General features: G+C 46.4%; 1 protein-coding gene and 1 long non-coding RNA gene across 2 annotated transcripts in view; one reads left to right on the top strand and one right to left on the bottom strand.

Annotated features, from left to right (window-relative positions):
• MAP1B (microtubule associated protein 1B) overlaps window positions 1-5,125 on the bottom strand; it is a 234,430-nt gene extending 229,305 nt beyond the window's left edge. The window contains exon 1 of the mRNA XM_067031113.1: window positions 4,884-5,125. The gene's annotated coding sequence lies outside the window, so the exon portion shown is untranslated. The remainder of the gene's footprint in view (window positions 1-4,883) is intronic.
• On the top strand, window positions 431-26,358 carry LOC136794015 (uncharacterized). Its single transcript, XR_010840164.1, has 3 exons — window positions 431-509; window positions 2,874-3,034; window positions 26,249-26,358. It is a non-coding gene; the product is annotated as an uncharacterized lncRNA (long non-coding RNA).
• Window positions 26,359-26,628: the final 270 nt, after the last annotated feature.

Below are 26,628 nucleotides of genomic sequence, written 5' to 3'. Positions count from 1 at the left end.
ACCCGCTCTCCATTCTCAATGTCTCTAATCTACATATTCTCTCATTACCCACCTAGGTCCCTCCCCATCCTCTCAAGTTTATCAATTAACACTACCACTAATACTTATGGAACACTCACTGTGTGTCAAGCAGTGTAGTAAATACTTTACATCCAGTACCTCATTTGATTTTCACAATTACTTCTCAATATATACGCTACTATTGTCCCTCGTTTTTCAGAACAGGAGACTGAAGCCAGGCGAGGTGAAGTAACTTCCCCACAGTCTCACAGCTGGTTAAGTGGCTGAGCCTGGATTCCAGCCAGGTCTGAGCAGCCCTGAGATCACTACCATGCATTTTCCTGTGGAGGTGTTCTGAACCACACCCTTGGCCCTGATTGCTGACTTGCAGTTCTATGACAATCTCCCCTTTACCAAATCTCTTTCTTTGCAGCCCACTGAGGTCTTTTTCCATTTGGATCTCTGATCGCCACCCCATTCACCACACCCACTCTCTGAGCTACTGGAAGGTGAGTCCACTGTCTTATTTTTATTTCTTTTGCCGTCCCTCCCTGGACACTATAGACAGAGCATACCCACCCCATGTACACTGACTCACTCACTTGGCCAGGTCACTTGACACAGAGAGGACCAGCCCTTCAGGGCTGCACCTTCACTACAGCACTGTGGTCTTTTCTTTTCATGAGCTTTTCCTCCCTTGGCTTGAGGTTTGGGCTTACCATCTTTCCAGATAAATATCCCCCTCCTTTGTCGCCTGCACAGCTCCACCTAATAACGTCATTGGCCTCTAGTCAAGGGCACTGGCCGTCACCCCAGACCTGAAGACATTACTGAAAGCATCCAGTATTCTCTCCAAATTTAAGTCAAGCACAGGGGTCAGAGCTGCTCTTCTTCAAGAAGGAAAGTCCCAGAGGAAATCAGCTCTAGGCTCCAGGTGTGCAGAAGAGAAGAAAGCCAAGTCCGACCACCAGTCCCCACTGATAACTACAGAACCAGTCAATACACCCCCCAACGAGATGGTGAGAGTGGAGCATCCACACGAGACCCCCCTCTGGCAGCAGCATTTCCAGACAACCCCAAACCACCAGCTTTAGGAAACTTCGTATTGCAGATGCCCCAGGCTAGACACATAGCTGAGTTTCAAGTATATCCATGTAAACAAGGTTGATTTCCTTCCACTGATGGTGCCATTACTACACACAAAGCATCTGTAAGAGTCAAGCTGCTTTTATACTGGACTTTTAAGAGCAGTTCATTTAGCCAACATGATAAACTTGCCAAGTCTCTTAGCCTTGAACTTTTATTCTGGGACACAACCCATCATCTCCCTGCAAAGCAACCTTTCAATTGATCAGTGGTTTATATTCTCCTATATTGCTTGTTTAAGGATATGTTTCTGCTATTTTCATAAGATACTCTCAGTCAACCTGGGTGATTCTTAGTAAATAAAGTCACACTCCTCATCCTTCCTCATGACGTCTATCCGATAAAGATTTTGCTGCTGCAGATGAAGCGAAGTGCATTGGCTGATATTCTGGGCACCTTGTGTATGCCATTAGACTGAGGACTGGGATGTCCAGAGAATTCAGAACAGGAATCATTACCCCAGCACTGCCTACTTATCTCAGCTTATAAAAATAAATATTTGCCCAATAATAGGGCAGATTTATGAGCTGCATTTAGTACTGTAATGAAAAAGTCTATCACTGTGCGAGAGAGAGAAAGGAAAAGAGCTAAGGTTGCCATGGGAGCCCTGGGCACTTCAGAGCCTTTATAATTATGAACAATAATTAGAGGTAATGCTTTACGGTGGTGAAGCACCTCATGGGCTCCTGATAATTGTAAAGTGTTTGGCAATTCACTCACCCTCCCTGAGATTCGGGTGGGTGTAATTAACCCCACGAGGAGAAGCAGCCGCAGGGAAGGGGGGTCACGTGGGGAGAGCCACCCGGCTTTGCAGTGGCGCAGACAAAGGGGCCTCCCCAGCCCTTACCCCACACCACCTCCATCACAAATCGCTGCCACAGACCCCCTTCCTGGCCCAGGGCCCTTTGCTCCGATGGCTGGGTTGGGTCTGTGGGAATGCTTGCCTAAACGGTGGAGAGGTGGGTAGGACCAAAGCCCAGGTATCAGTCTGTCAGTGTTCCATTTCACTGGACGTGGACATGCAGCCCTGCACAGCTGTGGCAAGAGGAATGCAGAAAGCCACTTGGGGAAAGGGAAGTTGGAGATACGCCGCTCAGCTAAGCCTTCGTGAAATCAGTACTCCTGCCCTCTCTTCCCCAAGCAGCCACAACCGGGGATGGGTCCTTAGTTTGCCACCTTCTCTGTTTATTGTCCCATGATACAAACATGCTCTTAGGCACCAATAGGAAGCTGGAGAGAGGATGGATCGTTTTAAAGCAAAGTGTTATTGACATTTTATATGTATATATTTTATATATATATATATATATATACACACACGCACACACATATGTATGTATATGTATAGTATATGTATATTATATGTCTCTATTATAGACATATGTCATATTATAATGTTATTTTATATATATTATACTATATAAATATATTACACATACACACACACACACACACACATATATATATATATATATATATATATATATATATATATATATATATATATATATATCTGCAGGTAAATCCCTAAAATAAGTGGGTCATATGCTTTGGCTTTGTTATGTCAACCAAAAACTAGATCTCCATTTTCTCCAAAGAAAAACAGCTTATAACTCTTGAAAATTTCAGCCAACACCCCCTTTTGTGTCAACTTAAATTTCCATAAGCTAATTCAAACATTTCCTTTTCTTGGTTGAAAGCTACTGCTGCCTTTTATATGCTGACAGATTCCAATGAGGGAAGGTGCCCGTTTCTCAGTCCCTGCCCAAACCGCCAGCCAGCGCAGCTCTGAGAGGCTTTGGTAATGGAACACAGCCTGGCTCGAGACGTGATACACGGAGACGGATACACGGAGCCGGCACGGAGGGCCATCTTCGGCAGCGCCGCGGTGAGTGGGAACACGACACGAGCGTTCTCCCTCGATGCCGTGGTCTCCTTAATACCTGCTCCCAAGAATAATACCCGATCTCGTGAGAGGGTACAGCTGCACTGGCAGCTGAGCCAGGGATGGAGAGGACAGATGAGGTAAACCATGTCTTTTACTTCACTCCAAGGAAGAATCTGTGCAGTACAAGGCCTCTGGCATATTTTGAAAGAATGTTTTGTACCAGAGAAGTTAATTTGCTGTGATGAGTTCCATTACATTTGTGACATTTGTGAGATTTCTGCTCTATATTTATTTGGAGGGCAGTTTGGAGTCCCTTTTGGTGATTTTCCTCTATGCACCAAAGGCATTCTCTGAAACTTCTAACAACTACAGAATCCAAATGCAATGAATAATACCTCTTGGGTTGTAGGAAAAAGACATGTTTGTGTGATGCGAGAAGAAGAGGGTCCTGAGTCATCTGCAAGTCCCTGTGACAGGAATTCAGAGGCTGGGGGAGGGAACTGGAGGGCCAGGTGTAGGACTGGGATCTGGGAGAGAGGGGAGTGTGGTCGTTCACTTTCCACTTTCCACGCTTCTGTACTGTTTGGAACTCTTGCAAGTTTCATTTTGTTGACAAGAACAAATGTAGGTTATTTAGGATTCCTAGTGCTTTTGAAGCAGCTCAGGGGCACATTATTTGCTGAGCTAGTGATAACAGGGGAGATGCAAACTGCAGGAACAGGGCCTGAGCCAAATGCCAGATCAGACAGGAAGACACAGAGAAGTCTGGGAAGTCCTGAGTGGTAGACTTGGGGGAGAATTAGAGGCTTCATGGGGAGGGACTGAAGAGAGAGGCACAGCCTGTGGCTGAACACTAGGAAGTAAGACTTGAGGAAAGCAAAACCCTCATGAGGTTTTCCTCCCTCCCTCCCTCCCTTCACTCTTTCCTTCCTTCCTTCCTTCCTTCCTTCCTTCCTTCCTTCCTTCCTTCCTTCCTTCCTTCCCTCCCTCCCTCCCTCCCTCCCTCCTTCTTTCCTTCCTTCCTTCCCTCCCTCCCTCCTTCTTTCCTTCCTTCCTTCCTTCTTTCCTTCCTTCCCTCCCTCCCTCCCTCCCTCCCTCCCTTCCTTCCTCTCTGTCTCACGAAATTCCCTGTGCTATGCAATACAGACCCCACTATAAACCATTAGTAAAGTCTACATTTCTCACTAATGCCTCTTGGAGTGAGTTTCCTTTCTAAGAGATGCAGGAAAATGCAAAATCCTGCTTTGGGGGTGGCGTGGGGGAAAACCAGGGGACAGCCACGTACATATGCACCGGATTCCTATGGTGATAAAAGACGGTTGGTGTAATGGATGGGGGGTGAGAAAAGACGATGGAAGTTTGGAATTCTGACCCCACATTCCTTTACATCTACTTAGCAGCCCAGGCCTCCGTCCTCCACATTCTGCAGTGCCCCCATCCACACCACCCCATACCTCCCCATCTCCCTTCTTCCAAAGCAAGTCCACCCACGTGGTCATTCACAGGGGCAGTGCCCAGCACTGGGGGCAAACACCAGCCCCAGCACGTGGGCCCAGGCTGCCAGGGATCCAGGTGAAGGCAGCCCCGTCTGGCCACACGCTCTCCCGGGCGCCTAGGGTAGCCAACTAGGCCTGGCCTTTCCGATTCTGCACAAACTCATCAGGCAGGGGCTCAGGCAGGAGCAGAAAGTAGGAGAGCTGTTCCAAGTGCAAGCGACAGTGGTCCAGGCCATCTGGGAGCTGGGGACAGAGGACAAAATGCTCTGAAACCCCCTCTCAGGGTGTAGAGGCAAGCGTCAAAGAGGTGGCACCTCCTGCATGTTCTCAACCCGTCTTCGCAGTCTACTCACCGTGCGGATCAAAAGAGCTTTTCTGAGAGATTAGAAAAGAAAAGAAAGAAAAGGAAAGCCAAGCGTTCACACATGCAGTCTTCCTAATTAACACTGCAGGCCCAGAGTGAGAGAGAAAGCAGGTTGGAGTGTTTGGAGGCAGCTGTTCTCCCAACAGCAGTCTCTTCTCAGGGAAGCTGCAGGCTACTGCTCTCTGAGTCTGTGGATTCAGAGGGAGGCCTCTGGCTGCTTCTCAAGGAAGGGCCGGCTGATGACTGAGGCAAAGTAATCATTCCCAAACCAGCCACATGGGCAGCTGGAATCGTGTAACCTGGAATGCGCAGGGGCCAAGTGTAACACAAGCGTGTGATGCTTGTTTACCGTGTGCCAGGTCCTGTACCATGTGAGCACAGAGAAGGGACCGCTTCCTGGAGGAGGGTCAATAAAATGTCATGTCTATACTTATCAAGCTTGAATTCAGGCCCAACAATGCCAGGCTCTGGATACAGCCCAATATCTAAAGAAGGGTGAGCTACGAGGTAAAGCCCAACACGCTGGTGGAATGCACGAGGGGAACCCACAATGGATGGGCTTTGATTCAGACAAATCTGTCTTTGAACTTTGTGTCCATTGCCTCCTTGCCGTGTGACCACAGGCAGTGATGTTTCCTCATTGCCAAGGGGGGGCACAGACACACCCTCCGTGCTCACGACACACCCACGTCCTGACCCTATAGCAGGGTTCAAATTGCATTTGTTACCATTGTTTACTCCATCTGCCTTTGTTGCAATACTGTGAACTCCTTGTGGGGAGAGGGATGGTAACTCTGTTTATTCCCAGCACCTAGCACAATGCCTGATAATACATAGTAGATGTTCACAGAATCAGTGAATGACCTAAATGAGTGACATTTCCTGAATAAATTAAGCGACAAAATAACAATGGAGTAGCTTTATGCAATGGAGATGGCACCAGTTGTGGAATCAGAAATCCTGCCTTCACGTCTAGCTACTTTACCTAATAACTGTGTGTCTTTGGATAAATCACTTAGCCTTTCTGGGCTTCTGCTGCCATGTCTACAAGCAGAGACAGCTGGAATTAAGCTCCCCAAGGCCATATCCAATGCTGATATTCTATGGAGTTTTAGGCTGAGTAGAGTCCATGCAACTCCTTTACGAAGCATCCTGCTCAGATAAGATGCTCCAAGCTCAGCGTGAAGAAATGCCCTTCCTCAGACCCGGAGTTCAAGGATTTCTCTCCTGGGCTGGGCAGCCCCACAGCTCTGGCCCTACTCACCCCCGCCTCTGGTCCCTTGGTTACTGCTCTGCCCAGGTACCAACATGTCCACCACACCCCCTTTGCTTGGTCCTCACTTCAGTCTCTTTCTAATTCGAGTTCCTCCCTAACTACTCCCTTTATGTAGGCTTAGTCCTCAAGCTAATACCCCTCCCGCCTGCCCCGCCTTTGTGGGCAGGACCCACTCAGGAGCTTCGACACCTCTAATTAGAATGTCAGCCTCCATCTTAAAATGATTCCCTGGACTTGTGGCAGATCAGGAAATCTTCATGAAGGGTTAATTTTTAAGTTGCCAGTGCAAGGTGTTATGAATGGATTTGAGCAAACAGATTGGAGGACACGCTGCAATACAGATATTGCTAATCAACACCATTCCAGCAGGCGTATACTAATTGGGCACCTCCTCTGCTTGAATCTACTCCCTCCGTCAAGTGGCTTTGATAAGAGGGTGTGAGAGCAGGGTGTAAATTTGTTTGCAGAGACGCTCAGCCACTGCCCAGCGCACACAGGCAAGTAGGCAGCTGCCAGAGCAGGGACAGAGCGCTTCAGACAGAAAATGCCCTTTCCACTTCCGGTTGCCTGTGAGTTTTGCGGTGAAAATGGCCAGAAGCGTTCTGCAGTGAAATGATGGCAGAGACACAGCAACGGAGTCAGCAATAATCTGGGAAGTCTAGTTTCTAAACCTGACATACTTGGGATGAAATGATTTAAATGTGTGTTTAAAATGGGGGGAAAAGTCACCCTGAGGCTTATTTGCAAAGGGCTTTGTATTGCAGGAATGAGAGGAAGCCATAAGAACTAAGGATGCAGAACCTGGAGGAGGGGAGGCCCAGGCAGGGGGTGCCAGACCTTCACACACAGGCAGGGTGGCCTGAGGACAAGGGATCTGTCTGTGCCCCCCCGTGGGGCAGAGCGGGGACAGGGGCTGGAAGCTTTCGGCTTTATGTGAGGAGCACTCTTAAATGATTCGAGCTCTGGGCTAGCAAACTTCCTGTCCCTGTTTGAGTCTGGATGACCATGGCAGGATGGTGACAAATGGGCCTCCATCACAGGGATGGGCTCACATCACGTCAACATGAAGCTTCTCTCTGACCCTGACATCTGACCAGATATGCTCGGCCTCATACCTGTGAGAGGGCAATGCTGAGTCCACAGGGGGCTGGGGCATGGGAGCCTCTCATGGGCCTGGGATACTTTGTTTTTTAAAATTCTTCCCACATCTTTATTGTCCATGGCAGATATTTTGGTTCCCAACCCCTTGATATCCAGATGCCATACCTGAGTGACCGCTGTCCACACTCTACGGTTGCTAAAGAAGTTTTATAGGACCCTCTGCCCGTAAAGACGTATCAGAGGACCTGACAGAATCCTCTCCCTCGCCAGGTGGACTCACCCACTGTTGGACAGCTCCACGGGGACTGGAAGGCCAGAGGACCTGGCCCTTCCGATGGGGAGAATCGTGCTTTTCACAGCCACCTTCCTACAGTTAGTTGTCTGTGTGCTTTATTCACAGAGAGTGCACTTGTGTCATCGATACTTTCCCACCAAACACTGCAACTACACAATGTGTAAGAAACAATCCTGCCCCCAAGCAGCTTAAAGTCTGGGGAGATAAAGCAGCATGTGGGGAAGAATTAGAGGGCATCCGGACATTAAACTTTGTGGAAAGAGCCCTAAGTGTGATCGAAATGACAGGCAGGCACTGGTCAGTAGGGGCAGGCAAACCACAGCCAACATTCCAGACCTGTTGCATATTAGTTCAGTGACCTTGGACAGTTACTTAATCTCTCTGAGCCTCATTTTACTTATCTGTAAAATGGGAATAAGAATACTCACCTTTCTGGACTGTTTTAAAGATTACAGATAATATACATAAATTACCATAGAGTGATAACATTCCTATAGTGCTTATTATCTACCTCGGTACTGTTACATAGATTAACTCTATGAGGTAGGTACTATTACCATCCCCAATAGACAAAGCAGGCGACTGAGTCCCTAAGATATGAGTAACTTGCCCAAGCTCAGCAGCTACTAGGTGAGCCAGAATTTACACCCAGACAGACTGGCTAGATGCAGTCTTAACCCCTATAGCACATTGGCTGATACAGTAGGTGCTTCATAATCTGTCATCATTCCTACCAGGATCACCTTCTCCACCATGACTAGTGTGGGCTAGACTATTTGGCAGAGTTTCCATCAGGAATAGCATCTAGGCCTAAAGATCAAAGTGTTTTGTTAGTTAAGTGGGAAGAATAGAGGACATCCCAGGCAAAGGACTAGCAGGGAGCAAAGGTGGGAGTAGCCATGGCCCTGAGAGGTACAGAGCAGACCCGCCTGGCTGAAGCGTGGCATGAGCTGGGAGCCATAAAGAATGCCCCAGAGCTTCCCTGGTGGCTCAGTGGTTGAGAGTCCGTCTGCCGAAGCAGGGGACACGGGTTCGTGCCCCGGTCCGGGAAGATCCCACATGCCGCGGAGCTGCTGGGCCCGTGAGCCATGGCCGCTGAGCCTACACTTCTGGAGCCTGTGCTCCGCAACGGGAGGGGCCACAACGGTGAGAGGCCCGCGTACCGAAAAAAAAAAAAAAAAAAAAAAAAGCAACAAACAAGGATGCCCCAGATCACTGGGGCTGGGGCCAGAACTTGGAAGCTCTGGAAAGCACGCAGAAGACTCTGGAGTCAGTGACGGCCATAGAAGACCAGGCGAGTGCTCAGGCCGGGCAATGTGACATACTGAATAGAAGTTGTGTTTTAGAAAATCAGCTCAGCAGCAGAGAGACCAGATTTGGCAGGAAAGCCAGCAAGGACACTGTTGGTAATAATGAGGTCTAAAGTGATGACACCATGAAATTGGAGAAAAGGGCAGATGAGTGTCATCGTAAGGGTCTAAATTCAGTGAAGGAGACAGAAGAGTGAACGTAAGGGAATGGGAAGGAAACATTAAAAGATGCCCCCCAGCTTCACCAGTGATAACCCTTAAAAGAGCTGTGGCTGCATTTTTCAACTTTCACTTCCCCATGTGGTCTCACCTCTGCTCGAAGCAGTGCAACAAACATCTATAAAGCATCCACAATCCACTAGGCCTCCGCATGATGGGCACCTGGGGAACGTGCACTACGTGGGCCTGAGGTCCCTGTCCTCAGAGCGGAGGATCCTTTCCTCCTCCGGGAAAGCAGACCAGAACCATGCACCATGTCTGTGGCTCTCTGAAGCCCTACCAGGAGATGGGCTGCATACTGGCAACAGCAGAGGAAACAGGATGCTCTCTGCAAATCCTTTTTAAACAATCCTTCTGTTTAGAAATCAAGATAGCCTGCTCTTTTGAGGTGACCCACATGCCCACGCAATTTTTAAAGGAAAGATGAGGGGAGAGCTTGTCCATTTGCACCCAAATAAGGTGAAAAGTGATGGAGAGTAAATGTTGCAGAGCTCTTCATTCCTGCCCTTGGTGAAACAAGAGATGGGTCAGAATACTCCCTACCTTCAGAACCCAATTGCAGGGTCAATGGTTGCCAACTCAGAGCTCATCTGCAGGCCATTTGTTGCAAACGCCTCTGCAGTCTGTCCCTGTCACCGAAGGAGACACCAGCTCTGAGGTTTTGAGGTTATTCGGAGGGTCGAATGATCCCACCTTTGGGCAGAAAGTTGAAGCAACGTGGAAAATACCCAGCATTAAATAAAAGGGAATAAAGAGCAAGTGAAACCACTTGTTCAGACTTTAGCTTCTTGGATCTTCTATCTCATTTCCTTGTGACCATCTCCCCCTTGGGCAGGACTCCCCTTTTGAGGATGGGAGAGGCTAAGGAAGCTCCCTCCAACCTGGTAACAAACTCCAGAGACACCAGGGACAAAGATGACGAGTGAGATCCCTAGTGGAGAGGCCCCTCCGGGTCCAGCCAACCCCCTACGCAGCAAGTCTGTTTCCTTCTCAACAGCCAAGCCTGGCTCCCAGGCCAGGAGAAATTAGATTAGTCTGACAAGATTTGCGCTGTCAGAAAGCAAGTTTTATTTTTGCCCTCAAGCCTGTGATCTTCTAGGTGTCTGCAAACTAGGGAATTATTTTTACCCAGATGTAGAAATCAAGGTATTCCACTTTGCCTTCCTGCCTTCACTTCCCACATGGTGTTGGCTCTGCTGCTTGGTGCCGGCTGACCTCTGCAGAGTCAGAACCGAGCTGGAATCTTGCCTGTGCCACTTTCAAGTTATGTTATTCTGGGAGAGTTTTTTTTTAATCCTCTCTGGATCTCAGCCTCCTTATCTGCAAAACACACAGGGTTAGACTAGATCGTCTCTATGGTGTGAAAGAAATGCATCTATTTTAATATGATCTGTTTTGTCTTTTCACCTTATTTACAAAAAGGGCAGCATCTTATTTCAGTAGATCTGAGAACACTCGCCACATTTTGGAAATGTATTGTCCTTACCAAATGGAGGGAGTGAGTAATGGAGGAAAACATAACAAACAGAAAGGGCAAGAAATGAAACGGTCTGGTTTGCAGAGACTGAAACATCCAGCCTGTAGTTTCAAAGGCTGAGCTTTGCAGACCCCCCCAAGCTCGGCTCTCTCACTTACACTGGCTGGAGTACCTCTCGGTCATTAGCCTCATGGGAAACACCGTCTGAAGCTCCATCTCTCAGACTCTGCCTCCCCAGTGACTTGACAGACTCAGGGTTAAGAGCAAATGAATCGACCTGCAGAGGACACGAGATGCTCTTGCTGGGCTTTCTGAGGAACATAAGGGTGGCAGGACAAGAATTCTGCCCTCCGGACCAGCACACAGGGATCAACAGCATGATAAAGGGGCTTTGGGTAAGCACTGACTTTGTGGGACAATCACCAGCCCGCTAGCAGTTCAGAGGAGAGAGGTCAGGGGAGCTGGAACAGGTAGGACACAAGGAACACCAATCATGCACAATGCTCCAAGAGCCAAGAAAGAAAGAGCACGTCACCTCTAGCAACCAAACAGGTGGCCCCGTTGTCACCTCTAGCAACCAAACTAGTGGCCCCATTGTCACCTCTAGCAACCAAACTAGTGGCCCCGTTGTCACCTCTAGCAACCAAACTAGCGGCCCCATCATTCATCTATGCCTTTCTTCTACCAAGACGCATTGAGAACTACTACGCCCCAGGAAGGAGGATAAGGAGATTAATAAATAGGACCCCACTCTCCCAGATACTGCTGGTGGAAAAGCGTACAACTTAATGTATGACTATGGTGCAAGTCCTTCACTTGAGGGAGAGTACCTGGGCTCCTCACTGAGCTCCTAATTACTCTTTTTAAAAACTTAACTTTATTGAGATATAATCTATATATTATAAAATTCACGCACTTTAAACATATAATTCAATGAGTTCTAGTAAGTTTATAGAGATGTATAGCTATCACCATAATCCAGTTTTAGAACATTTTCCTCATCTCCACAAATTCATCTCATCTCATTTGCAATTAATCTGTTTCCATCCCTAACCAACCATTTGCCTACTTTCTATCTCCATATTTGCCTTTTCTGGACACTTCAGATAAATGGAATCATAGATATATGCAGTCTTTTGTGTCTGGCTTCTTTCATTTAGCATGATGAATGTGAGGTTCACCCGTGTTGTAGCGTGCAGGAGTACTTCTTCCCCTTTTATGGTTGAATAATATTCCATTGTATGGATATATCACATTTTATTTATCCATTCATCAATTGATGGACATTCGGATTGTTTCTACTTTTTAGCTGTATGAATAGTGCTGCTATTAACATTTGTGTGCAAGTCTTTGTGTCAACGTGTTTTCATTTTTGGGGGATAGAAACCTAGGAGTAGAAATGTGGTACACTTATGTTTAACTTTTTAAGAAACTGTCAAACTGTTTTCCAAAGTGGCTATACAATTTTATATGTTCACAGCAGCATAGAAGGGTTCCCCTTTTTCTACATCTTCACCACCATTTGTTATCATCTGTCTTTTTGATTACAGCAATTCTAGTGGGTGTGAAATGGTACCTCATTGTGGCTGAAATTTGCATTTCCCTAACAACTAATGATGTTGAGCATATTTTCAGGTCTTTAGTGATCATATATCTTCTTTCTCCACTGAATTGCCTTGCACCTTTGTCAAAATCAATCAACTTTAAGTACAAGGGTTTATTTCTAGACTCTCAGTTCTGTCTCATTGATCTATATGCCTTTCCTTATGCCAATACTATACTGTCTTGATCACTGTAGCTTTATAGCAAGTTTTGAAATTAGGAAGTGAAAGTCCACCAACTTTGTTCTTTTTTTTGCAGAATTGTTCTGGTTATTCTAGGTTTTGCTTTTCCAAACAAATTTTAGGAATAGCCTGTCACTTTCTATAAAAGAAAAGAAAAGGTTGAAATTTTTATAGAAATTATAAACCAGTATGGGAATGACTGCCATCTTAACACTACTGAGTCTTCCAATCCACGAATGTGAAATGCCTCTCTGTTTAGTTAGATCCTCTCTAATTTCCCTCAGCAGCATTTTGTAATTTTCAATGTATAATCTTGTCCTTCTTTTGTTAAATTTATTCCTAAGTATTTTATTCTTTTTAATGATATTATGAATGGGATTGTTTTCCTTCTTTTTCAAGTCTTCACTGCTCATATGTAGAAATATAATTGATTTTTTAAAAATTAATTTATTTCATTTATCTTATTTTTGGCTGTGTTGGGTCTTCGTTGCTGCACACGGCTTTCTCTAGTTGCGGCAAGCGGGGGCTACTCTTCGTTGAGGTGCGCGGGCTTCTCATTGCGGTGGTTTCTCTTGTTGCGGAGCACGGGTTCTAGGCACGTGGGCTTCAGTAGTTGTGGCACGCGGGCCCAGTAGTTGCGGCTCGTGGGCTGTAGATCACAGGCTCAGTAGCTGTGGCACACGGGCTTAGTTGCTCCATGGCATGTGGGATCTTCCCAGACCCGGGCTCGAACCCGTGTCCCTTGCATTGGCAGGTGGATTCTTAACCACTGCACCACCAAGGAAGCCCCTATAATTGATTTTTGTATCACATCAACTTGCTAAACTTGTTTAATAATTCCAGTAGTGGTATGTGTGGTGTGGTGTATGTGTGTGTGTGTATTCCTTAGGATTTATCTAATCATTTTTACCTTAAACATAATATAACAAGTTTATAAATCCAGTTTGCAAGCTCACAACAGACCAAAATCTACATATTAGGGGAATGAGCGATCCAAGAAACAGGTGCACTGGTATCTCTAACAGATGAAATAGCTAACCATAAAGAAGACAGAAGGGAAAAGAGTAAAAAAGAAAAAGAAAAAGAAGGACAGAGAATTCCAGAGACTCAGAATCTAGGATCATTCAGGGAAGGGGTGCGCAGCATCACACATCTCAAAAGACACTGACCACTCCACAGTATTAGCAGCCTGTAATAATTAGTCTCCCAAGAAAGAAAAAAATTAAATTAGGTTCTATGACTGCTATTTAAGAAAAATAAAGATATGTGTCTGTCTATCCCCCTAAAAATACTTTTAGAGCTTGACATTTGCTAGAATACATTTTTCTCTCCTAGAAGATTCATTCACTCAGAGATGCTTCCTGAGGTATTGCTGTCCTCTCTTTTCCCCGAATCCAGGGTTACCCTGGCTGCCACCAGGCCCATCAGGTCTTTTCCTGGGATCCTCTGCATGGTAGAACCTTCTCAAGTTAATCTGCCTTAGAAAATCATCTCCTGCCGGCATTGAGGAGTTTGCTGAGTCTGGGTGGAGGCCTGATGCTGCCTGTCTGTGTTCTCAGGACAATAGCCTATGAGCCAGGCCCAGGGAGAAAATTATGCAAAGGAAATTAATACTGTGAATGGCCTCCTATCTGAAGGGAGAAGAAAGCTGGTTGAAGCCATTAAAGTGAGTTAAGCGCTCAAACACACAGCACGGCCCCTGCCCCTGGGGCAGGCTCTCTGTCTTCTAGCCTCCCAGCAGCTTGGATGGAACAGATGGGCAGGGCTCCGGGAACAAGGAGCCAGGGCGTGCAAGAAGCAAACTCGAGCCAGTCTTTTGCAGAGCTCCGAAGAGAAACAGCCCCTTGTGTTTGCTAGATGGAAAGGATAGCCAGCTGTTCCACAAGGTCCAGGGAGCCTGTAGCTGTGACCCTTAGAGAGGCTGGTGATTGTCGCAGGAATCCCTCTTGTTTCTATTGGTGACACTCGGGGTATGAATACGATGCCATTCTCTCACTCTGTATTGCAGATCCCAGAGTGGAAGAGAGAGGGCAAGGGGGAGAGAGAGAGAGAGAGAGGGAGAGAGGGAGAGAGGGAGAGAGGGAGAGAGGGAGAGAGGGAGAGAGGGAGAGAGGGAGAGAGGGAGAGAGGGAGAGGGAGAGGGAGAGAGAATGCACATGAGCAACAAAGATGCCGTGTCATCGCTGATCTTCCAGGCAGGACTCAGCTCCTACTGGACCTGAGGTGCTGGGAAGATGCTCATGCCTCCTCCCACCTCCTAGTTGCATCTGACCCCTGGTCTCCCCAGGTCCATTCTTACTCTCAGTTTCCCCTCTTTAGCTTCTCACAGACATCCCTATGGCAAACAGCCAGAGCAAATACCAGGTCGTGGTTCACAGCAACCCATGTGAATGTGAGCCACTGCACGGCCGACCCAAGGAGCCACCCGGCCTGCCTGGCTACCCGGCAGCTGCTGAACCAGGCCCAGATCAAACAGTGCTGACGCTGGGCTGCAGGCTCTGGTTCCCAGCCCAGGGGGAGTGGGGTGGGTGGGGGGGGACCACATGCTGCTTTGCCTCTTAGCGGGCAGTGGATAGTCCAGCAGGAGGGGAAAGCCACTGTCTGGAGTCAGGTGGGGGGCACCCTATTCCCAGCTGCCAGCCTAGGCCTGGACGGCCCAGCTGCACCCTGCCCCAGCCTCCAGTATGCAACAGAGCAGTGGCTGAGCACGTGCTTGCTGACCGCCTGACCTAACATCAAACCAGGGTCAGGAAAGGGCGAGAGTGGGTGCTGGTGCCCAGGAGAGGAATCAGGGTCAGCACAACCAGAAATCGAGTCTAGATTCTCACCCGGAAGGCCTTAGAGAAAACCAGCAGCTAAAAACTGTTAGGCCTGCAAATAGGAACCCAAGCTGACAGGTGGAGAGGCTTCCTGAGTTATGAAACTATGGCCACAGTCCCTGGGTTTGGGGAGCATAGAAGGAGTGAACTGGTGAAAGCAAAAAATATTTGTTCTCATATGTTTGAGTGACTGACTCATCGGGACCTGAGGCACCGGGACCAGGCCTGCTGGGGGCAGGGCAGACGAAGCACCAGCCTTGGGCATCTGTGGGAGAGCTAAATATGGGGATGGCACACAGAAGCACAGCTTGTCCCCTGCCAGGCAGCCAATCTGAGTTCTCCAAACATCAGCTGTTACAATAACAATGCAGGAACCTGCCCTGCTTCCAGCATTGCAAAGGACCAAGTTGTTCCACACGAGCGGGACCGCCCCTCAAATGGCAGAACTTGTTTATGTTAGTAACTTTAAATATCATGCTTCAACTCAACACTTTGGCTCTTACCATTAAAGAAAGAAAAACGATAAAACAGATAAATCATAAAGCCTGTGATCCCCACCACTCATTTATGCAACCAATGAACATACACCAGGTTCCTCTCATATGCCAGGCACCAGAGTGCATATAACATGTCTCGGGCATGAACTCTGCTCTCTGAGAGCATATGGGGTGGTAGAGAATACCTGCTATGTACACAGACAGTCAGAAAACAGGGTAGACGGTGGCACCTCACAGGTAGACGGTGGCACCTCACCTTATAGGAGAGATCTGAAACAAATACTATGAGCACATGTACGTTGGTTGACGCATATGTACTTCCTAGTTTTGTCCGCAGAGACAGCCTAGAAACAGTTAACACCCGGTAGCCACATCAGGCCCAGTGCCCAGATCTTAGCTTCTAAATACCTTGCTCCAATAAAAGAACCCAAGGCTACTTGGGGAAATGGCTGATTCTAAGGTGAAAAAAAAAGGATGGCGGGGGCATATAGGAGCCAACCTGAAAAAGCTCTCAAGAGCCAAACCTAGAACGATTTGAGACACTCATTAAATAATGATAATATTGGATTATAATGTAAAGAACAAAATAAATATCCGTGAGTCCATTCTGAGATGACTGAATAAATAAATAAATAAACAGAGAGAAGGATAGATCTTCCTTAAAGAAGAATTCCAATTAATAAATGTAGAATAAATGAGCAAAACAGCTCATCATTAGAATACCACAGTAATAACTGCTGTAGGCAGGATCCATTGATAAATGCTAAAATTAGTGGGAGAAAATTTACGGGGAAACATAGCCTCAAATTATTGCTCCCAAAGTTCACTGATTATTGTGGTGGTTCTAAGATACGATCACAAATTCTTTGATACCCTGCCAAATTCTTTGACACCACCTTCAGGAAATGGTGCTTAATTCCCCTCCCCTTGGGTGTGGGCTCGATGTAGAGACTCGTGAATATTTGTGGAAGGAGAATATACAATAGTAACTTACAGTGGAGAAACCTGGCAAATATCACCTTAACAAAGGGATCAAGGTTAACATCACCAGTGATAAATCATGCTGACATCATGTGCCCACTGACAACATGGGATGAGAAGAGTACTTTTCCTCTGTGATATTTTTCCAAAAATCCATAACCTCGGCCTATTAATGAGAACACACAGATAAACCCAAATTGAGAGACATTCTAAAAATATCTAACTACTCCTCTTCAAGAGTGTTAAGGTCATGGGACTTCCCTGGTGGCACAGTGGTTAATAATCCGCCTGCCAGTGCAGGGGACACGGGTTCAATCCCTGGTCCAGGAAGATCCCACGTGCCACAGAGAACTAAGACCGTGCACCACAACTACCGAAGCCTGCGCACCTAGGGCCCGTGCTCCACAACAAGAGAAGCCACCGCAATGAGAAGCTCGTGCACCGCAATGAAGAGTAGACCCCGCCTGCTGCACCTAGAGAAAAGCCCACGCACAGTAACGAAGGCCCAATGCAACCAAAAATAAATAAAATAAAATAAAATAAAATTTCCATCCTGTTGGGAAGAAGTCTCTTCACTTTCCCCTTAGCTTTAAAAAAAAAAAAAAAAAAAAAAAAAAAGAGTGTTTAAGGTCATAGGAACTGTCACGGTTTGAGGGAGATTAAGAAAATATGATGAATAAATGTAATGTGGGGGACATCCCTGGTGGTCCAGTGGGTAAGACTCCACGCTCCCAATGCAGGGGGCCAGGGTTTGATCCCTGGTCAGGGAACTAGATCCCGCATGCATGCCACAACTAAGAAGTCTATGTGCTGCAACTAAAAAAAATCCTGCATGCCACAACTAAGAAGTCCATATGCTGCAACTAAAAAAAATCCTGCATGCCACAACAAAGATCCCCAAAAGATCCTGCATGCCACAACGAAGATCCCGCATGCTACAACTAAGACCCGGCACAGCCTAAATAAATAAATAAATAAATAAATAAATAAAAATGTAATGTGGTACCTTGGACTGGATCTTGGCACAGAAAAAAGACACTAATGGAAAAGCTGAGGAAATTCAAAGAAAGTCTGTAGTTAAGTTAATAGTCTTGTATCAAAGTCAATTTCTTACTTTTGACTAACATACCGAGGTTATGTAAGATGTTAGCATAAATAGAAGCTAGGTAAGGGTATACATTTCTTTGTGTGAGCTGACACAAATCCTGAGCTCATGGCCAAGTGTGCCTTTGTAGAACACACCCCAAGAAGCATAACAAAAGTTCTGAGAAGTAAGCCATATATCACTGCTCAAGTCCCAGACTACCCCTGAGTGGTATAGGCAAGAGGCAGCCTCCAGAAGCATAGCAAAGGCTCTGAAAACAATAGGGGCACTGGAACCACCACCCTCAGAAAGTAAGACAGAACTTGCAGTGAAAACCTAATTGGTATGATTGCTTGCTAAAACGAAACGCTCCACATTCTCTGGAGGATTTTAAGAGGGCCCAGAGACTCACAACTTAACATACAAACTGTCCTGGATATCATCCAAAGTTATCCAACATACCAAGAACCAGGAAAATGTGACAAATTCTCAAAGGGAAGAGACAATTAACAGATGCCAACCCCAAGCTGACCCAGATGTTGGAATTGTCAGATAAAGACCTTAAAGTATTATGTGAGGAAAAAGTGAACACTCTTGAAATGAATGGGAAGTTCTCAATAGAGAAAAGGGAACCACAACAAGAGACCCAAATGGAACTTTAGAATGAGAATATATTATCCAAAATAAAAAATTCTCTAGAGAGATTCAAATAATTGGAGTCCATCTTCAAAAAAAAAAAAAAAATAGATGGGAAAAAAAGTGTCCATTAACTTGAGGATAGATAAATAGAAATTATCTGATCGAAAAAACAGACAGAAAATCTGTTGAAAAAGTGAACAGAGCCTCAGGACCTGTGGGACAATATAAAAAGCTCTAATGTGCATGTGATTGGAGGCCATGAGGAGAGGAGACAGATACTGGTACCGAAAACAAAATTCTGAAGAAGCAATTACAAAAAAATTCCCAAATTCAGTGAAAGATAAATTTACAGATGCAAAGGTGCTCAGGGAACATTAAACAGAATAAATTCAAATGAAACCATCATAGTCAAACTGTGAAAACCAAAGGAAATAAAGAAATCTTGAAAGCAGCCAGAGAAAATGACACATTACAAGTAGAATAAAAATGTGATTGACTGTGATTTCTCACAGAAGCCATAGGGACCAGAATGAAAAAAGCTGTCAATTGAGAATTCTACATCGCATGAAAATATCCTTCAGGTATGCAGCTGAAATAAAAACATTCTCAAGGGAAAGAAAACTAAGGCGCTTCATTGCCAACAGACCTGCGCTAAAATAAATGTTAAAGAAGTGCTTCAGATAGAGGGGAAATGATCTGAGAGAGAAAATTAGAACTTTGGAAATGAAGGAAGAGCAACGGAAATGGTAAACATCTGAGTAAATACAATAAATTACTTTTCTCCTTGTATGAGTATTGAAAGCCAAAATTATAATATCACTGGGTGGTTAGGGGGCTCTTATGTACGTAGATGTCATATATATGACACATATATAATATAAAGGGGGGGCTTCCCTGGTGGCGCAGTGGTTGAGAATCCGCCTGCCAATGCAGGAGACACGGGTTCGTGCCCTGGTCCGGGAAGATCCCACATGCCGCGGAGCAGCTAAGCCCGTGAGCCATGGCCGCTAGGCCTGTGCGTTCGGAGCCTGTGCTCCGCAACGGGAGAGGCCACAACAGTGAGAGGCCCGCATACCGCAAAAAAAAAAAAAAAAAAGTAAATATTAATATAAAGGGGGAGGGTTAAAGGAACATATATGGTTGTAAGGTTTCTACTTTCTACTAGAAGTGGTCAAATATTAAATTTAAACAGAATGTGAAAAGTTAGGTTATGTATATTATAATCCCTAGAGCAGCTACCAGAAATAAACACAAGGAAATACAGCCTATGAGCAGGGCTGCCTGACCCCTCCCCAAGTCTGGCCCAGCCACTCCCCCTATCTGAGGCTGTGAGGAGTGACTGATCCCCTGCGCCTCCCCCAAACCTTCCCTCTGGGGCTCACCTGGAGGCCCCTCCTGCTGCCACATTTTCTAATCCCCCCAAAACTGTGCGGACAGAGGTGGCTCATGGCTCAATCCACATCCCAATGTCATAAGACAAGGAAGAGTGAGGAAATTCATGCTGTTTCAGTCCAGTCTTCTGACCGCACAGATGGGGAGGCAGAGGGCAAAGAAGGAAAGCTACTATTTGCTCAAGACCCCACAGAAAGCCATTGTTAGAACAAGGCCTGGAACCAGATCTCCCAACACCACACACCACTGTGAAACAAGAGCTCTGGGGCTCCTGCCCCAGATCCTCTGCCCTACATGCAAGCAGGCTTTTGCGTCTGGCTGTCCTTCAGGTCTATTAATAACTGACACGTACATAGACTATGTACCAGGAACTATTCTAAGTTTATCTGTCTATCGATCAGTCAATCAATCCATCCATCTATCTATTTTCCCTTCTTTGTATCTATCTTTCCTTCTATCATCTATCTCTCTTCTTTTTATTAATCTATTCTTCCTTCTTTCCTTCCTATCTGTCTATCTCTAGATATCTATTTATCTATCTATCTTCCCTTCTCGGTATCTATCTTTCCTTCTATCATCTATCTTCCTTTCTTTTTTTTAATCTATTTTTCCATCTTTCCTTCCTATCTGGCTGTCTATCTATCTACCTATTTATCTTCACTTCTTGGTATCTATCTTTCCTTCTATCATCTATCTTCTCTTCTTTTTTTTTTTTTTTCTGGCCTGGCTGTGCACCTTGCAAGATCTTAGTTCCCCCATCAGGGATTGAACCCGGGCCCTGGCACTGAAAGCGCCGAATCCTAACCACTGGACCACCAGGGAATGCCCTCTTCTTTTTTAAAAATCTTTTTTTTGTGTGTGTGTGGTACGCGGGCCTCTCACCGCTGTGGCCTCTCCCATTGCGGAGCACAGGCTCAGCGACCATGGCCCACGGGCCCAGCCACCCCGCGGCATGTGGGATCCTCCCAGACCGGGGCACAAACCCGTGTCCCCTGCATCGGCAGGCGGACTCCCAACCACTGCACCACCAGGGAAGCCCTAAAAATCTATTTATTTTCCATCTATTTTTCCTTCTTTCCTTCCTATCTATTTTCTATCCATCTGTTTTTCCTCCTTTCCTTCCATTTATCTTCTACCTACCTATCTATATATTCACAATAAATCCTCACATTGCCTCACTCGAGGTAGGCACTATTATTCTCCCTGTTTTATAGATGGAAAAACTAAAGTATTGAGAGGTGAAGAAATTGCCTAAGAGCACACATCTATAAGTGTTGGTTCTGGAATTTGAGCCCAGATCTGGCTCTAGCATCTGGGTTCCAAACCATCACTGTCCTCCTCTCAGGAAGACCAATCTAGAGTAGAACTCTCTAAAACATTCCTTGGTCCAGAGCAAAATGTGCCCTGGCTGCTCCTGACCCATAACCCACATGCTCAGGAGAGGAAATTTGGCTAAAAGGCATAGGAAAGGCAGGTTTGAAGGAAAAAATAAGGAGGTAGGAGCGGACAAGAGGCCCCAGCAGCCTGGAAGGCACAGTTGCTAGGCAACCTACCTCAGGCCTCCCGTCCTCTCAGGACTAGAGTTTCCTCCCAGGCTCCTCTGTTCCTTCTTAACAACAGCTGACAACACCAGCTCCTCCTCCCCTTCCAGCCTGCCGCCCCCTGAGTCACTGCCATCCCCAATCACATGGTGGAGGCAGCTTGGCTCTGCCCCAAGACTCCTGGTGCAGCCAGATAAGGAGCCTCCAGCCATGCTGGAATCCAACCTCCCTTCCTCCCTGGGAAAGTCCAGTCTCCTATGGCCGCAAGGGGTGGGGGCTCCAGCTAAGAAGGGGGTTTAGCCGAGCATCAGCAAACCATTTCGCAGCTGAGCTCAGTCTGACTGCGGGCAGTGGTCAGCAGCTTGCTGGTGGGGTGAAGATGGTTCTCCTTGTCCTGCTTTTCTTTCACCTTCCTAAAGGGTATCTGCTTTGCCACCAGTTCTGTCCAGGGATTAACAAAGTGTGGCCGCTGGTGGGGCCTCGCAAATGTGCCCCTTGGATTCACTGGGAAGTCCAAAATGAGGCAGATTAATCACACTGCTCTCGAACCTCCTTGCCTGGTTTCACTGTGACTCATTGAAGGTGAAAGGCTATTTTCACAGCCCACTATAAAAGGCTGAAAAATGAGATCATCGTGACCCAGCAAAGAGGGCCAGACATTACTCCCTCCCCCAGGAAAGCCATCAAAGCCGTCGGGCTCTCCGAGGGCTTTCTTTGCCAACAAGCCCACTCATGGGAGCGACTCATGGTCCAGCCTCCTCCCCCAGAGGCCCCTCCTTTCGCCACCCTGCCCCATTCAGCTCACAAACCATTTAGCCACCTTCTGAAACAATGAATTGTACCACTTTCAGTAAACAGCCTCGCTGGATGCCTTGTATGGGCCAGATTCTTGACTTTTATAACTTACGTGTGTGGCAGCCAGCAATATGCCAGAAATCATTCTCTATTAAGTTAATATCATTAGGAAACTTGCCAGTCGTTTTGCACAGGAAGAACTAAGAAGGAGAGCCCAGGAAAACAGCTCCCACCTTAAATGCATCCCGATGACAGATTGCTCAAATACCACTTTGCAGAGGTAAAGGTGTTAGGCTGAGTCTTCACACCAACCGGGCCTGGAAAGGTACCAAGAAACCCATAGCTGCTTTCTGTTGAAGGCTAAAAGCATCCTTCAGCTACGCTCAAACGTTTACTCCCAGGCCATTTCCAAAAATGGGCTCCAATTCCAGGGCCACTGGGGAATATTGAGGGGGCATCAAGCCCACTTCCCACTCATTTCTTTTGGAACTCAGAGCTCTCCTGTGGGTCTTTCAAAGAAGGGGGAAACACACAGGTGGAGGTGGAAGAGGACAAGGCACGTGAGGCTTTCGGAACTGTAAACTTCTCCCATTTGACGCAGGAGGAAGCTGTGTTTCTAACATATTGTCAGTTTTCCAGAAACCAGCAAGTAACTGTCTGCCCTTCCCCTAACCTGGGATCCCAGGTTTGGACACCTGCCTTAAAAAACATGGACTAATTTTCACCAGTGCATCACGGAGTTCCCATGGGAAGGGCACAGATAGCTCATTATTATTCTATCCTTCTGTTAAAACACAAAAAGAGCTAGTCTGTCTTGGTGAATGAAGCATAGAGCTCTCATTTGGTCCCCACTCCTCAAGAAGATATCTTGGGTCTATTAGTCCCAAGGCTCTGAGTGGTCATACTGGGTAACTCTCCACAGGGTTGAGAGAAAGGAGATTGTGAATAACTCCTGTGCTCAGAAAGAAGAGCAGGAAAGTTCTTTAATTTTTAATCTCAACAGCACTCCCCCCTCCACCCTCCATCACACACACACACACACACACACACACACACACACACGTACACATAAATGCCATAATCGGAATAATAAATTAGTTTGCTTTCCTTAGAATGACAAAAATCTTCCTCAGTTCATCATCAGACCCTGTCCTATATCCTCACCTCACATCCTTTGAAACCATAAATGAGACATGGAGGATTGAATAAGCTCAAGAGGATAAAAGAGGTCGTTGTTGTCTCTCACACCCATGGCAGAAACCAAGGAAGAAAGAGGGAAAGAATAATACTGTAGTATGTGCTCTTGGGGAACCTCATCCACAAGCTTCAAGAAGACTCTCTGGCCCTGGAATTAATCTGTTCCCAAAAGATATTTGTTGAATTGTGTCCCCAGATAAACCCTCAAGTTCCTCAGTCTCCATACATCACATTCACCACCAGTGGTGGCATTTGATCATCTTCTCCAGATACCCAGAAAATCACAGGAGATCTGGGGAGAAGCAGCAACATTTCCTGTGACGTCTGGTTTTTTTTCTAGGTGTTGATGTTGAGGCTTAGGAGGTGACATGGGCGGGAGGAAAATTCCTTTTTTGGAGATAAATAAAAATAATATCTTTCCAGTTACCATTGTTAAAAAACAGGACATCCCTTGGGCTTGCCTGGTGGCGCAGTGGTTGAGAGTCCGCCTGCCGATGCAGGGGACACGGTTTCGTGCCCCGGTCCGAGAAGATCCCACATGCCGCGGAGCGGCTGGGCCCGTGAGCCATGGCCGCTGAGCCTGCGCATCCGGAGCCTGTGCTCCGCAACGGGAGAGGCCACAACAGTGAGAGGCCCGCATACCGCAAAAAAAAAAAAAAAAAACAGGACATCCCCAAACTTATCAGTTTAAATGACAACCATGTATTTTGCTCATGAACCTGCAATTTGAACACAGTTCATTGGAGCCAGCTCACTTCTCTCCATTTAGCATCAGCTGAGGCAGCTTCGCTGAAACTGGAGGTTCCCCTCCTACAGTGGCTCATTCATACGGCTGGCCAGTTAATGCTGTCATTTCTTCCTCAGGTGGGACTCTCCATGGGGTGACTTGGGCTTTCTCACAGCATGGAAGCTTAGCTTCACTGTGAGCATCTTAACAGAAGCAAGAAGGTTGTATCACTTCTTTGTGACCCAGCCTCAGAAGTCACAAAGTATTCTCCCCATAGCCATATGTCCACCCACATACACGAACAGACCTTTTGGTGGGAGGAGAATCACTGTTACATTGTAAGAAGAGCACGTTGGATAAGAAACACTGTGGCAGCCATTTTGGGGAAATACAACCTGTCATAAACATTAGCTATAATTAATATATCAATATAATGATTCCTTACAATAGTCTAGACTCTGAGCTAAAATGTTTAATATGAGTTTTGAGTCTAAATCTCACAATAAGCCTATAAATCAGGTATTAGCATTATCCCATTTTACAGATGAAGAGGCTTAGAGAGAGATTAAGTAATTTATCAGCTTGAAAGTGGCAGCACTGGACTTTGAATCCAGATCCACTTGGGCCAAGTGCCAGAGCTCACAACCACTGTGCTACAAGCCTCTCAAAACTGATGGCTAGCTCCAATTTGGGACTCATTAAAGTGATGCAGTGGAAAGAGAACAAAACTTGGGGATAGGAGGCAAGATTTTAGCTCCAGCTCTGCTACTCATAATTAGAGGTACCATTTATTACATGCCATGTGCTATGTTAAGCACTTTATGTGCATTATCTCACATATTCTTTAAAATTATTCTGTGAGGGAGTTATTACATGATGTCCATTTAACAAGTGAGAGAATTAAGGCTCCAAGAGGTGAAGTAACTCACCCAAGTTGCATAGATGTTAACTAACTGAACTGGGATTTAACACTAGTTCTATTTTACTCCAAGACTCTTAATCACCTTAATCCAAGGCCTGGGTCCCTGGACAAGCCCCTTCACTCTCTGAGGCTCAAACCCCTCACCTGTAAGAGGGGAAGATTATGATTTCTATGGTCCTTCTGGCTCCACTGTAGGTGGGTGGCCCTGGGCACTAGGCACTGGGGTCTCTGGTGTTAAATCCCTTTAAGGCATCGTTTCTTAACCTTAGCACAATTGATATCTTGAGCTGGACAATTCTTTGTTATTGGGGCTGTCCTGTGCATTATAGGAATTTTAGCAGCATCTCTGGTCTCTACCCATTAGAGGCCTGTCACATCCCTCTCCCCAAGTTGTGACAACTAAAAATGTCTCCAGAGATCTGAATAGTACAACAAACCCTCTTTTTTTTTTTTTTCCTTTTGTTGGGCTATTTTTTTTGCCTTAGACTTAGACCCTCACTGGTTCAGCAATTGGTGGCACGCGTACGCTAGCAAGTGCCAAATGCCAGACCAAAGCACAGAGGTCATCCCTTTTTCCCTCCTTCCCCACTTCTTCTCTCCATTCCTCCTGCTACCCCCGACTCTGTTCCTCTCTCCTATTCTCTCCTCTTCCCCCCACATCTCATCAGACGCTGGTAGAGCAGGAGAGATGCTGTTGCCAGTAAACTGTTTGCATTCTCAGGCACACTGCTTCCCAGCAGGCCTTTCCTCTGAGTGGAGCCTGAGGAGAGCCAGCTATGGTCCCCAAACACCAGACAGCCAGGCACCAGGGGTCCAAGCGAAAAACGGACTGTGCTAGGCTCTGTCTTCAGTAGGTACTGAGCCTGTGGAGGGACCCAACTCCTTTGTACACACTCGTCTCCCCACCCCCTCAGGCTCTGCTCACGGAAGCACTCCTGCTGCCACACGGAGCACCGCGGGGGACATACCTGGAGCAATTTGCGGGACCCCTCAGGACCTCTTTCCTCCAAAGTGCAGAGCACTAGAGTGGGGGAGTTGCAAGAAAGAAAGCCCCTTGCCCTCAGCCTGAGGCCTCTGCCCTCTGCTCCTGGAGTCGAGCCAAGTTCTCACTACCTCACAAGGCATCTGGGACGCACCCATGGGTCAGAGGTGTTGGGCTTAGAGCCTGAATCTGTGGCAGCTTCTCCCCTTGGGTCCCACACCTACCCTTGTGAGAAGGAGCCTTGATTCTCCTCCTGCGTGAGAGCCCATGAAAACATCTGATGCATTATCATGTCTCTCATCTCTTTTCTCCACAGGTTAAATACCCCAGTTCCTTTGAATAACAATCCTGCGATATACAGTTCCTTTGAATAACAATCCTGCGATATGATTTGCAGACACAGCACTCGCCTGGATGTGTTTCCTTGCCAGTCAGTGGCACCTCTGAAGAAATAGATGTACTCAGAATTAAATGCACACATTATTCCTTTTTTTTTTTTTTTTTTTACCATTTCCTTATTGCTGATCCCCAGCAGTCTGTATAATAAATAACCTAGACATAGTGTATTGTTTCAAGCTTCAGTGCATTCTATGACATAACTGTCTGGACATAATTACTTTAGGTTTGTGTCATCATTGGGACACTGGGATTTCTCCCCATATCCTTAACCAGTGGGGTCATTACTTCTCTTAATAC

This window comes from Kogia breviceps, chromosome 4 (genome assembly GCF_026419965.1).
Source record: "Kogia breviceps isolate mKogBre1 chromosome 4, mKogBre1 haplotype 1, whole genome shotgun sequence".
Taxonomy (NCBI): domain Eukaryota; kingdom Metazoa; phylum Chordata; class Mammalia; order Artiodactyla; family Physeteridae; genus Kogia; species Kogia breviceps.
This window is presented reverse-complemented; position numbering and strand designations above follow the sequence as displayed.